This window comes from Leucopleurus acutus (genome assembly GCF_964270905.1).
Source record: "Leucopleurus acutus genome assembly, chromosome: 1".
Classification (NCBI taxonomy): Eukaryota; Metazoa; Chordata; class Mammalia; order Artiodactyla; family Delphinidae; genus Leucopleurus; species Leucopleurus acutus.
The window spans coordinates 15,231,193-15,246,174 of NC_139142.1; positions in this window are offsets into that span (position 1 = coordinate 15,231,193).

Consider the following 14,982-nt stretch of genomic DNA (forward strand, 5'->3'; position numbering starts at 1 on the left):
GAGCCCGTGTCCCCTCTGTAGTAATCCTGACAGAGGACCCCCCCCCCAGTGGCTATTTGCCCACTTCCAGCATGAGTGGGGAGGGGTCCAGACTGGAATACAGTATTCCTGATATGGATACTAGAAAAATCTTACATGCCAAGGCTTTCCTTGGTTCACTCAAAATAGGAAACACTGTCTTCCAGCACACACTTTGAGTCCCTCGGAATAGATTTCAGGAAGGTCTCTGTCTCCTGATGCCCCCAGCTGACCCAGGCCATCGCTGGGAGTTGATGCCTTCTGCTTGTGTCACGACTGCCAGACTTCCAGCCTTGTAAACTGCTTGGCATCTGGGAGCTGGCATGCCATTAAAGTGACAAAGGGGAATAAGGGAGAAATGAGAGAGGGTACGAGGAGAAAGAGGCACAAAATATGCACCTACTGAGAAGACGGAGGGAGGGAGTGACAAAGAGAGTGGTTTCAAACTTACTTTTCAGTCTTCTCAAGGACATCTGGGTTTCAAGTGCAGGGAGAAGATGATCGTTCATTCATTCATCCCTTCACCCAACAAACATTGATCGAATGCCTACTGTGTGCCGGGCCTGGGGCTCTAAGGTGGAGATCCAGTGATAGAAGTGAGATGGTGTTTCTGCCCAAAGGACCTCACCGTCTAGTGCGGGTGAAACCCACAAAGCCGATGAGTGTCACAGAATGTGGCCACTGCGATGAAAGAGTCACTCCCAGAAGCAGGGGTCCCACCTGACACCTGGCAGCGGGGTCGTGGCGGGTTCCAGGAAGAGGCCTGAGTGAGTGGTGGTTGGCCTGGGGGTGGGGGTAGGTGAGTGTTCCAGGCAGAGCAGAACCATGAGCAAAAGCACAGAAATGGGCAGGTCAGGGCGGGTTCAAGGATGGATGAGTGCTGTTAGAATGGAAGGACCAAATGGGGGTGTGGGGGGAGCATTGAAGGTTTGTGAGGAAGAGCCCAGCCTAAGAAAACGGTCCAGTTAAAACGTCTAGGAACACAAACCCAGAACCACATGAGCGAACGGTACTACAGATTTATAAAGGACTTCCGGTCCTTTGAGGTTAGGAAAAGCAAGAGTTCACACATCAGACAATCTGGTTAAAGGGACTTCTTCACCCAGCTAGAAAATGACAGCACTGAGACCTGAAACTAGTTATTGAGAAATTTGATTCAGTGTCTTCATTCTCAGAAATGAATTCAACAGAAAGTTCTCGGTTTTTTAGCTCTGGACTTGAGACGGGGGCTGCTTTAAATTTCAGTGTTTGTTTCATCTGTATCTGTATTTTGCCCTTCCTTCCTTCCCTCCTTCCTTCCTTCCTCCCTCCCTCCCTTCCTCCATCCCTCCCTCCCTTCATTCTTCCCATCTTTCCTCCCTCCTTTCTCCCTTGCTCTCTCTCTCCAACCCCTCCTTCCTTCTTTCCTTCTATACGGATTGACTGCCATTCGTAAGTGCAGGCCAAAACTCACATTAGTAATTCTTCCCACCATGGCCTGTGTGTTAAGGCGCAGAGCAGTTTCCCTAAATCATCCATCCTTAGGAAAGGCCAACCAGGCTAAGCTCCTTCATTAGTAAGAACAGAAGGGAGTGGAATGAAGAGTGGGAATTTGCCTGAAGTCAGGAGCTACCCCTCCTCTTAGGATATGGAGGGCTCCAGTGTGGGGAAAATGTGGAATGGAGTTCTGCAGTGTACCCATCAATCAAATGGGTCATCAGGACCACGGTTTCTGTACTGTGGCTCTTCTCCCAACGCAGTATCTGCTGCCATCAATGGGCAGAATGGTCTTTCTTGGAGAAAACATTAGTTTGGTCAGCAATCCGGGGAGTCCCCCAGGCTGGAACAGGGAGATTACTTCCCAAGGTCAAGCTTTTGCTTCTACCTCTTTCTATCCTTCAAAATGCAGTTTCATCCTTCTCTGTTTTGCCAGGTGTGTCAGAGGGATTTGCCTGAAATAAGAGATCCTGAAAGGCAGAGTCCCACAATGTCAGAGCTGGAAAGGGCTTTAGAACTGAGCTTCACGTTCATTCAACATGGTTTTTAGGAACACCTGTCTGCCTGTTTGCCAGGCTCTGTGGTCACTTCTGGCCCTGACCCTCAGGGGAACAAAGAATAGGGGACACTGTCTCTGTCCCCATCCTCAGGCTTTCTTGTCTTGGCCACGAGAGAAAATTTGGACCTCTTCTCCGTTGAGCTGAGCCCGCTGAAGTTTTCAGAAATTCCAGAGGATTGTCTGGGTCTTTCAGCTGTCTACTTGAGACTGGTCCTGCTGCTTATTTTAAGTTCTTGTCTCACTTGTGTCTGTATGTAGGCTTTCCAGTTGTCTTGCCTTCTCTCCTTCCTCCCCCCTTCCTCCCTTCCTTCCATTCTTCCATATTCATTGGCTTCCTACTATGTGCCAGGCTTGGGCTGGGGCTCTGAGATAAGTTTAGTGGCTTATAATCAAGTGGGAGAGGAACAAGAAAATGAATAGTGACTATGGAAGAAGAGTCACATGTTCACTTGGAATATGAGAGCAGTCAGAGTCTGAAGCTCCTCCCACCTCCCCCAACCCCCATCCCACCAAAGGCCCTCCTCCCGATACTGGAGGGTTGCTGTGGCATCTTGCCTTCGCCAAGGTTCCGTTCAGTTAAACTGCCCTGTGGTCTGCTCCTCTCCACACTTGCAGCTCTTCAGAGACACAGCACAGTCTTCTTTCTGTGTGTGTCTGACGACACCTTGAATCTCAAGGTTAAGATCCAATTTATTCAACTCTCATCATTTTTTCTCCTTCTACATGTGGTTTTTATGGGGTTTGGTCCATTCTTCAGTATGATTTTCATGATGACTTGGGGCCAAAAATTTTCCAGGAGAACAGGTAGACTTCTCTCTAATACAAGCTCAAGGGGAAAGCTCCTCTGAGGAGTTGGCACAAATGTGGATGGATTTTTCTAGGCAACCTGTGGCTGAACAAAGCCTGGAGGGGTACAAGGACCATTGTTCTTGCACTGTATGTCACCAAAATTTTGAGTCTAATTGGATGCATTCATTAGACAAACAGAAAAACATTAGGACATCAACATAGTGTCCTTTCGTTAAATAATTTTTGGATGACTCTTGCACTGCAAAGGTGTTTATTGAACACCTAACTGAAGCTAAATTTAGAAGTCAAACTCAAATAGTTGGACTAATGTTGGGATTTTGATACCATTGGTCAAGATCATTTTCCCTTTCTCACTATAATCTTTAGAGAGAGCGCCTGACTTCTTAGTTTTTAATTCCCCGGGGGTGGCGGGTAGGTAACCTTGCAAGAGAAGTGGTTTTCAATAGTCATGACCTCAGAGGCAATGCCCTCAGCCCACCCTCAATACATAAATGTCTCACATGCACATCACATACACCCACCAACCATCCAACGTAGTTCTTGCTGATCTTCACAATATTTCCAAAGCTAAGCAAAAGAGGGAGGGGTCACTCTCTTGGCTGATAGGAAATTGTAGTAAGTTTAGAGAAAAAGCCAAGGAAATAATGCAGATTTCTTACTCCATCTTCCCCTTCCACCCTCCCACAAGAGCCCAATCAAATTATACAAATGGTTAAAATTTTTTATTTTAAAAAAGTCAGTGATGAGGGTGAAAGGCAGTGACAAAGATTAAGCCTCAGGAAAATATATCCGGGCTCCCAGGGAGTTATCTATTGTGAATGTTGAATGCCCAGGGTGCCAAGACCTAAAGCAAATTGGAGTGTACAAAATTTCTTCATCCCCATAGGTGATGGAGGAGGAAAGACAAGATTGGAGGAGGAAAGGCAAAAGTCAGCAGATAAACTCACGCAGCTCAATCACATCACTAATCATTAGAGAAATGCAAATCAAAACTACAATGAGGTATCACCTCACACCGGTCAGAACGGCCATCATCAAAAAATCTACACACAATAAATGCTGGAGAGGGTGTGGAGAAAAGGGAACCCTCTTGCACTGTTGGTGGGAATGTAAATTGATACAGCCACTATGGAGAACAGTATGGAGGTTCTTTAAAAAACTAAACATAGAACTACCGTATGACCCAGCAATCCCACTACTGGGCATATACCCAGAGAAAACCATAATTCAAAAAGAGTCATGTACCACAATGTTCACTGCAGCACTATTCACAATAGCCAGGACATGGAAGCAACCTAAATGTCCATCGACAGATGAATGGATAAGGAAGATGTGAATATCACTCAGCCATAAAAAGAAACAAAACTGAGTTATTTGTAGTGAGGTGCATGGACCTAGAGTCTGTCATACAGAGTGAAGTAAGTCAGAAAGATAAAAACAAATACCGTATGTTAACATATATATATGGAATCTTAAAAAAAATGAAAAAAAAAATGGTCAGAAGAACCTAGGGGCAAGACGGGAATAAAGATGCAGACCTACTAGAGAATGGACTTGAGGATACAGGGAGGGGGAAGGGTAAGCTGGGACAAAGTGAGAGAGTGGCATGGACATATATACACTACCAAACGTAAAATAGATAGCTAGTGGGAAGCAGTCGCATAGCACAGGGAGATCACCTTGGTGCTTTGTGACCACCTAGAGGGGTGGGATAGGGAGGGTGGTAGGGAGGGAGATGCAAGAGGGAGGGGATATGGGGACATATGTATATGTATAACTGATTCACTTTGTTATAAAGCAGAAACTAACACACCATTGTAAAGCAACTATACTCCAATAAAGATGTTAAAATAATAATAATAATAAAATTTTAAAAAAAGTCAGCAGATGAAGCCACAAAGCATCTCTGTTCCCTCTCTTTTCCACTCAAAATTCAATATAAGAAGAAAAGACCACAAATGAGATTTAACACATTTAAAAAAAATCAGTTGGAAGGGAAATACTATTGAGCTTGATGACTATTGGACTTTTTGGAGAAAAGGAGATTGGGCAATGGGAAGACATAGGGAAATATTCTCCCAGGCTTTTGAGTTTATTCAATTTTGTGACATCCTTTTTTTCTTTCTATTTCTATTCATATTCAGAAGGTTGTCAGACTTCTCATATTTCTTTCTCTCCCAGAGCCTTGTTTTATCTCTCTCATGCCTTAGGAACAATGACTTTGCAGAGACCTGGTTTCAGTTTGAGTCTTAACTTTGGCACTTAACTAGCTCTGTGACCTTGGGCAAATTAATGAACCTCATTTGGCGTGTATTTCCTCTTCTATAAAACAGGAATGATATTCCCTATCTCATAAGGTTATTATGAGTAGGAAACGGAGCCAAATGCTTAGTCCTTGCTGGCATCTACGGTTGGCACTCAATAAATACTAAGTTCTCTTCCTCAGAGGAACAACTGTTATTTCCAAAGCTAAGCCCTCTACTTGTGCCCTCAATAATCCCCTTCTTTCCTGATTTTGTGGAGACCTTCCTCCTCTCTCTTGCATCTCCAACCTTTCTCGCTTAGTGAGACCCTTTCCTCTATGAAGGCACCCGCATTTAGTCGGTCTCTCTTTGTACTTGGAAATTGTGGGAAAGGAAGAATCAGTCAGGAGATGAGGTACCTGTGGGTTCTTTAGAAAACTCGGACCAGGAGATGGTTAGAAAAGGACTTGGTTATTCTGGGTCCACTCGTCCATCCAGGAGACAAGGCCATGAGAGTGGGGAAGAGCCCTCTACTAAGCACGTGGAGGGAAAAGCCTAGAATGGTGGCACATGCCAAGGGTAGAAGCGAAACCAACAGAAGTTAGTAAAGCAGGAGTGGGGGGAGAGAAACAGAAAAGGAGGATCCCAGGGAGCCAGAGCCTGGGCTAGGGCGGGGCAAGGGAGAAAGGAGTAGTAGGGCGTTCACATACGATAAGGTCTGTAAGGAGTCCACCGAGCCTCGTTTTGTTATTTAGGAGGTGCCTGCAAGTTTTGCCAGAACATTTTCAATGGTGCAGCGGTGGGAAGCGCAGTTGCGGTGAGCTAAAGGAGGTAGTGAAGGGGGCAAGCATAGCAGATTTATTTGACGAGCTTGGCAAGGAAGATAGAGCAGTTGCAAGAGAAGAGGAAAGATCAGTGGAGACCTTTGCTTCTTCCACAAGTATGGCATGCACTGGGGCACCTTTAAAGCTGTACAGAAGGAGCCTGATGACAGAGGTTGAGAATACAAGGGCGATTGGGGAAGCACCAGGGAGGGCCTTGGGCCAGGAAGAGGGGAGAGAGGGGATGCATGCAGGGCATTGGTGGTGGAACTGCCTTGGACATAAGAATAGATAATGTTCTCTGAAGGCGATGGAGTGAGGAGGGATGAATGCAGATTTGGATACATTCATAGGCAGAAAGGAGCTTGCCTGACTCTTTGGAGGGTTTATTTTCCTCCGGGAAGTAGGAGGCAAGCGGATCTGCTAAGGCAGTAAGTTGGGAATGCAATGGGGACTTGGTAAGAGTGGTGAAGCTTTGGAATAGCTGTGGTGGGATATGGGAGAGGGTTGTTATGAGACACTGAGATCCCAGGCGAGGCTGCAGACCTTGTGAAGTGACTTTGTCAAGCAGTGCTCAGCAGCACAGAGGTAGAAGCGCAGTCGGGGGAGAATGTTTGGACCGATCCAAGGTTGGCAATAGGGCAGATGGGGCTGGAAGAGAAGGGGCTAGGACATTGAGGATGTCTGAAGGGGTCGGGAAAGGATTCACTATGAGTCTCACTGTGAGTTCTCCCAGAACAGGAAGAGAAGCCATGAAGAGGGGATTGGCTGGGAGGGAAGGAGGGGAGCACAGGATCAATGAGGCTGAAGAGCTGATATCAGGCCACTTCCCCAAGAAACCTTTTGATGGTGGAGGTAAGGGCATCTCAAACAATTTTTCTTTCCCTAGCGTTTGGGGATTCTGAGTATGAGCCCCTTTGTCTTTCTTCTCTTCCTTTTATGACATTGAGTAGCTTTTCAAAAAGGTCACCCTGACAATTACAGGCAGTTATAGACCTTACATATCTGACAATACACCCCTCTACCTTAAATCTTAGCTTCTTGCCCAGCTTGTCAGGTCCAAGTTTTTGTTTTTGGTGATGGTAATCTGGGACAATGAAAATAATTTCCTTCAAGTGGAAGCACAGTCTTTCACGCAGGAGCCAGGGGTCCACCCCTTACCTGCCATGGGGACCTGTTGTTCGGTCCTGGGTTTGGTCTCCCATCCGGTCCCCAGGACTGTGACTCAGAGCTGGATTCTGTTTCTGCACCTCTTTCAGGAATCTACTATTTTCTATAAGCAGTCACAGCAGGGGCAGTATACATTTTTGTGAAAATTTCCCTCTTTGGCCTTTTGCTCTTTCCTTAAAGCTTGCAAGTTGGAAATGCAAAGGAATTATGAGCTCTGAATTTGGGCCATGGGGGATCCATACATCCAGACTGTATGGGGCTTCTGTGATTCTTCCATAAATGACTCCCCTTTCCTGATCTGGTAGAATATTCCTTCAACTGGAAGTTGGACTTGGACAAGTCATTGTGGGCCTCAGAAATGTCTGTGAATCTGAGAGTCCGGGTATACAATCCCTTCTACCTTTGATGCACTATGGTATGGGGGTTATCTGAGCACACCTGTACACTCTTATCCACTTTATGTAAATGGAAATCACTGCACAATGGGCAACTTTGATAGACTCAGAGAAAGAGCAGGTGCAAATGCTTCACTAGGAAGGAAGTAAATGGATCCTTCCCAGGCATACTTAATTCATGTACATCCCATAAGTCACAAAATATTGGAAATTAGGAATGAAGGAGTCTCATTACCATAACCGATTCAGTTAATCTGCCCTGTAGTTCATTTGGTTGTCCAGTTGCATTTCTAGTGTTGAATGCAGAAAGAGCCTCATTATTGGTTTCCTAATGCCTTCAGCAGGCATAAGTCACCGACAGAGGCACAGGCAATGTGATCCCCTCTTCTTCTCTTCTTGAAAATCCTTCCATTTTGGATTCCAAGAGGAAATAGTTAAGAAAATCAGCAGAACCAGATTTGTTCTGGTTCTATTTCTGGAGTTGGTTTGGTACCTTTTTTTTTTTTTTTGGTCTGATAAAGAATGTACTGTGCCACTTTTTAAAACCCTTTTAGCTTCTGGAGGCACCATGGATATGTCCTCCACTCTATGTCACTTCCTGTCTCTCTCATGCCATCCTCCCTTTTCCTCCCGCATTTTGCCAAATGTTCAGGGCACAAAGATACTGGACTTCCTTCATAATATTCCCTGGTCAGGGGTGAGCCCTTTACTCCAGATTAAATTTTGATTATATTGGGTCACTGTCACGCAAAGTTGATTTTAATGAGTTATCTCAACCAAAGGGATCCAGAAGTGCCAAGGTTGGAAAGGTCAAGGTCCTTGCTGCCCAAAGTATGGGTTGTGGACCAGTCATATCATGAGCATCATCTGAGAGCTTGTTAGAAATCCCAGATCCCAGGCCCCAACCCAGACCTAAGGATCTGCATTTTACCAAGATCTCCAGGTGATTTCATACACACATTAAAGTTTGAAAAGCACTGGTTGAGATGGCATATTAAGAGAAGCCAGTTGGGGCTTCTTTGGTGTCTCAGTGGTTGAGAGTCCGCCTGCCGATGCAGAGGACACGGGTTCGTACCCCGGTCCGGGAAGATCCCACATGCCGCAGAGCGGCTGGGCCTGTGAGCCATGGCCGCTGAGCCTGTGCGTCCGGAGCCTGTGCTCCGCAATGGGAGAGGCCACAACAGTGAGAGGCCTGCGCAAGGAAAAAAAAAAAAAAAAAAAAGAGAAGCCAATTGGCTCAAATACTGTTTTAACCTTCACCTTATCTGATTGAGGGTTAGGCTATCTCAGAGGCTGCTTGGTTTTTGTTTTTGTTCTTTTAATTCAGAGAGGGAGAGAAATGGAGACCATTAGGAGTCTGGGATATTGAACGTATTTGCCATTATGGACATTTGTCCCCTCTGTTTGGCCTCCCAGTCTGTCATGCTGCTGCCAAGCTCTTGTGAGCTTAGATGGCACTGCATTCCAAGAAAACAAAACCATGCTGTAGATAGAGAACACGTATGATAGCTCTAGTTTCCGTTCTAAGACTTACAGAGGCAAAATGAAGCCCAATAATGGTAATTACCAATAGGTTTTCAGGATGAGTAGTAAGGAAGAAGCAGAAACCTGTTCTGATAAATCCTGTTACATATTAGCAGATTCATTTTGGACAACAGTGTAAGGAAACCCTTAAGAGAAATAATATTAGTGTGTTTTGTGGCATTTGGGCTGCAGGCAGGACATTGTCTGTGGTCTCCTGTTGAGTGCTTGTGTAAGTGATGTCTAGCATGGAAATAGAGCTGCCTTTCACGAAGAAGCCCTTCTCTTCTGCATTGCATAGCAGTGTGGTGAGATAGGGTCTGTAGGTGATGCTGAAAGTTTGGGACTGTATGAATGTTAGGATATGGCAGAGAATCTTCCAGGAACACAGTTGCTCTCATGAATCTGCCCCCGATGAGTGACTGCTAGCTTCTCATTGGAGAAACTTCAAAGTCCTTGGCCCTGCACGTCGTGTCCCCACCCTAACCTGTCTACTTTGATTCCATGGTGCGTATTTCATAGCGCTTGCCTACATTAATCTTGCATGCAAATGGGTCCATTCACATCCAGAGACTAGCTCCTCTGGCTCTGCAGAAATGCTTAGCAGGCTTCCTCCTCCGATAGCAGCCTCCTGGTTTTTTCCTCCCCTTGTAAATCCCACCCACTCTTACTCAAGACTCAGTTCCTCCATGCGGCCTTGCAGTCCTCCAGACTTCCTAGCTCCTGGCGCTTTCTGACACAGATGGGCGTCTCTCAGTTGGTATTTCTCATATACTTTAGTCACCTGATTATGTGTTTATGTACACATACTTGGTTATATGCCAATGTGTACGGACACATCCCTGCTTAAAGCAATAACCCTTTTCCATGTACAAGTCAGGTTTCCCATAAGTTGACAAAGAAGATATATTTCTTTTGCCTTCATTTCATAGAAGCCACCCTAATGTCCCACAAATCACTTTGACGTCATCAAGATGGGAATAGGTTTTCAACCTTTTGAATCAGCCATGACTGGCCACAGAATGAATTAGGATCTCTGTGTTTTCTTTGCCATGTCCTCAAAATGAATTTTACCTTCCCCTGAACTATAATCTCCAATAACAATGAAGATGCAATAACAGGATGCACATTAGGTTGACAGAAAGTGAATTATTTGCCAAAGCTAGAAGTAATGTGAGCTGATGAAGGAAGAGTCCAGACGATTCAGAAACATGGGGCTGAAAGCAAAAGTCCCCCCTTTCCCACGCCTCCCTCCTTCCTCTAGCTCCTTGGTTTGCATCTGTGCTCAAGACTACTTTGTGTCTACTTGAGAAAGGCATAATTTTAACATCTCTTAGATGGTAGCCAGTGCCTTTAGGAACCATTTGTGTAAGGGGCAATTTGCCCATGAGTATCTCATAACCTGGGGAACATCTGTAGAGCTAAACTGTGAGACCCTAATAAAGAGGGCCCTGATGTTTATTTCCTGTTGTCCCTGATAGCACCTGGGGCTAAGTCCTTATACATAGAAGCTGCCCAATGCCATGGATTGAAGCATCTGGAACAATAGGATATGAGGGTCTCTGTTTCCAGTACACTGCCAGTGGTATAGATATACCTATAAGTCCTGCCAGACACAAAATTACATAAGATCACACATTTCCATAAGGAGTTTCTGCCTTCTTTGGGGAAGGTGGGCATAGGGGAAACTCAGTGGGAGACCCTTGCCAGCAAAGGCTCCATTATAGCAACAGGAACATAGGGCCAAGCCCCCTTGGCAACCTTGCTGAGCTGAGTCTTGTGGTAGTGCTGGTTGTAGTGCAGTGGGGGGAATAGCCCTGACAAGATGGATGGATGAGTCAAATGTGGATGGATTGCTAGGGCCTCCTTAATTCTGAAAAGGGGGTGGGGAGGAATTAATGGTGAGAGGACAGAAAATTCACTATAGATAGTAGAGGAAGAGAGGAACCAGAGGCCCATCCTAGAAACCCAGGGACCCTTTGGGTTTAGGGAGAGGGAAATTCTTTCCTGTCTTCCAGGTGTTAACAACCTCACATTCTCCGCCTCTTGTCTGCATCAATATTCCACTTTTAAGTGAACTTGGGGGGCAAAGAAATTGACATCTGCATTTGGGGTGCTCCCTACCTTCTATACCCAGGCCCCCCAGGCAGCCTGCCCCTCCAGCAGAAGACTCGGATTTCTCTCTCTTTCCAGCATCCCCCTGGCAATGCCATTTCTTAGCAGAAAGCACTTTCCAATAAGAACTATTTCTGTGAATTTGAAATCACTCTCTAGCTCCACTTTTCCCCACACAAATGCAGATAGATAATAAACTTTGGAAATAAAAGAGAGCTTCCTATTTCTCTGGTCCACTTTCCTGATCTTAGCTATGTTCAGTGACTCCTTGGGGTCACACACGCCAGAGGCCAGGTCAGGCCTCTCTGCCCACTGCATGCACACACTGAGTCAAGAGTCTTCTCAGTGGATTTCTTTGGACTCATACTGAACCGAAGTACAGGTAGATGGTACCTTGACAGTATGGGCATCACCTGAATTATTCAGATGTTAGTTTCACCACATTATTTGGAACACTCTCCAGTCAAAGCTTTAGACGGAGGGCGTATCATACACCCACCCTCCCATCCTCTCTAGCAAGTCTTCCAGGTTAAGAATGGTCACCAAAATAGACCCCTCCCCCGCCCCCACCCATGCTTTCTGAAGATCACAGTAACCGTGTCACAGAGCAGAGAATCTCCGGGCATTTATTTGTTCACCAGCTTTCCTTTTCTGAAGTGTGAACCTTACAGATGGGAGAGTGGTACTCAGTTGTCCCTCAGCTCACTTCTCACACTGCTGCTAAAGCGGTAAGCAGTGGTGCTAACCCCTCTTTCGTTTTCGGTTTCCAGCCACTTACGGGATCAAGTCTCTGGTCCTGCCCGGTGGCCCCAGACCCCTGTGCTCCTGCTGCTTCCCTTGAAGCTCCCAGGCTTCAGCTCTACCAATGTCCTTCCATTTTTCAAATGGGTCCTGCTCTTTCACCTGCTGGGAACTTGCACTTGCTTTCCTTTAGCCTAAAATGACCTGCCCAAGTTTCTGTCCACTAGAAAACTCCTTTTCCTTTTTTATGGGTGGACGTTCCTTCTTCTGGAACGTCCTTTCTGAATTTTGTTTTCTGCTACTTGATATATTCAGTTCTGTTGCTATCAGTATTTGCTTATGTGTTTGTTTCCCCGAAGAGCCTAGGAACTCCATGAGGATAGGGATCTTGTTTGATTCATGTTTATGTCCCTCCTCTCCTCACCAGGATCCAGGAAAAAAAGGTGCTCAATAAACACTTTTCGAATTGACCCATATAAGTTCCCTGCATGGAGCCTTTCTTTTTAGCTGGGTTGATGTTAACTTGTGACATGTTTGCCTAAGAAAAACCTAGTCCAGGATTCCCCATTATGTGATTGGTTGATTCCATGAACAACTTCACTCTCCCAATTTTAATGACTTCTCAAGGGCTTCACAGAGGTCTAAACTTGTTGTACTCTGCTTATCTGAAGGTATGCTGTCAAAGGATTAAAGAAAGGACTTGTTTTGGTTAACCTGGTCTCCTTCCAGGAGGAGGTAATGATCCAGCTCAGCTGACACAGACAAAGCATCATGGTGGCTTGAAGCCCAGGAGCTCTGATGACATTAGAAGCTCACTGGAAACCCAGGCACTCCCGAAAGTGTTGCTAGTAGAGGATAAGCTTCCATCTTATTTGAAGATAAGCTCATTTGTCCACTGTCAGGCATTTGAAGGTTTAAGGACATCTCCTTACCTTCGTATCCAAGGACGGAGTTGAATATGACATTTTGGAGATGAAGAGAAAAAGGCAAAGCTGATTCCCAACCACTGTCTCCCCCAGATTAGGAAATGATCCTTGTGTCAAAGGAGAAAGGGGTGGGTGCAGCCTGGACAGCTGAGAAGAGGGAGGGAGGTGGAGAGAAGGACAGTCACCTTCACTAAGGATCCACTCTTTGCTTGACACTTAGCTCGGTACTTGACATACATGATATAAGGTAATTCTTCTAAGAACTTTGCCAGGTAGAATAACTATTTCCATTTTACAGATGCAGAAACTGACCCTCTGAGAAAATAGACAGACTTGCCTGAGGTAAACATGGCTACTGAGCGGCAGAGTCCCAGTCTAGCTGGAACCAGAAAGGAGGGGTAGTTTTGCACACTCTTATGTGGCTTCTGTGTCCTGACTAGGAGGTAAAAATAGCATGCCAGGTTGTGGGACTGAGGGAAGCGAAAGGGCATTTTGCAGAATCAGATTTTCGGTAGAGATTTATGGGGCTTTCCAGTTTTTCCTGACATCTGTTACCATGTTTTCTGCCCTACTCCTGGGGGGTCTGTCCTGCCTAGATGGATCAGAATATTTAGAAATGACAGCCTTAGGGAACTAATTCCGGACATAGCTGTGGTAGGCTGGTAAAAAATATGTAACAAGACTTTGGAAATAAAAGTAGTATATACTTCCTGCTGCAAAGTAATAAAAGTTGCCTTGAATTGGTGACTCTTGACGTCCGCCAGTCTGCAGCCCGACTGTCCAATATTCAGGGGACAGAGCTTTAGAATGACAGAGATGGGTGCCTGTTTTGGGAACGCCCCCTCACAAACTCTAAAAGAAAGTCAGCATTAGACATTTTGTGACTGATCTTCTGTGTTTTCACCACTTGATAAATCTGGGGGAAGATAAGATGTCTGTGACGATGAAAGTCTTTATAACTGAATCACATTGGACAGGACAGCTGTAAAAGGGCATGAGGAGGGGGGCTGTTTCTCTGCTCTGGTTCTGATGAGTTATTAGGAGAGCGGAATGACGGAAGGAAGGGAAGAAGAGGGAATATTGTCCACATGAACCCGAGAGTCAAGCACAGAATCTTGATGTGTGTGCTCCATAGAAGTAAGAACGTCTGGACAAAATAAGATACAAGGGCAAGTGCTAGTGATGGCGAGAGAGACCACCTGAGTTAGAAAAATGGAATAAACAGAGCAGGCTTCTGGCGGAGCTTGAGGGTAACTGACTCCAGTGAGGCCGACGAGGGGACAGGAGGATGGCTGAGAAGATCTGGGGTGAGACGGGCAGCGAGAAAGCTATGAGTCAACTCCCCTCCTTCTGCAATGTGGGCCCCCTGTCTTCCTGTCTCCCCAGAATAGGGCTCTCTCCTTTAGTAACCAAATTGCCAGGGTGGAGTCCTGAGAGACTCTGAGAGATCTAGTGTTCTCCCAAATACATCCAAGGATTTTCTTGGATTTCTTTGGTTCTTTCCTGTCTCCATTTTCCTGATCCTACTGAATTCCCTCTTTCACTCTTCCTGGCCTCTTATAACTTTTTTTTTGCCCTTGTAGGGCAAAAATGAATGGATGAATGAAATATAGGGTGAATGAAATATAGCTACTTCTCTTTGTATATCTGAAGGTTTGAGGTTAGTGGAAGAGATTTTAGCACTGCCTAGAATAGGAAACAAAATTCACTAGGTATCCCAGGCTTTGGGGGCTTTTCCGCAGGCCCCTTTTCTCCCTAATCCCAGCCCCCGCCATTGCTGCGAACTACACTACATCCCCATTTCTCCCCAGATCCCAGCCCCCTCCCTGGTGGTGTCTGCAGTTGGCCCCATAGCTCTGGTTGCTTTATTAAGCAAAGCGATTTAGCTCTCCTTGGCTCACTCTGCACACATGTAGACTAGCCCAGTGGCCTCACTCCTCATATCCCAAGAGGCCCATCAACCTGACAGCTCAACAGAAAAATCAGCTACAAGGAGGTGGATCATGCCACTTCCTTAGAAGGCAGAAGGTGCAACCCCTGATTGTTTTAAATAGAAATATTTTCCTTCCTCCAATGTTGAGAGTGGTTATGACAGAGTCAAAGGATATGGGGGCTGGAGGAGTGAGCGCAGCCTGCTCCCAGCTCTGCCAATAAGGGAGGAGCCTGTGAGTTGCTTATGTTGGGTTT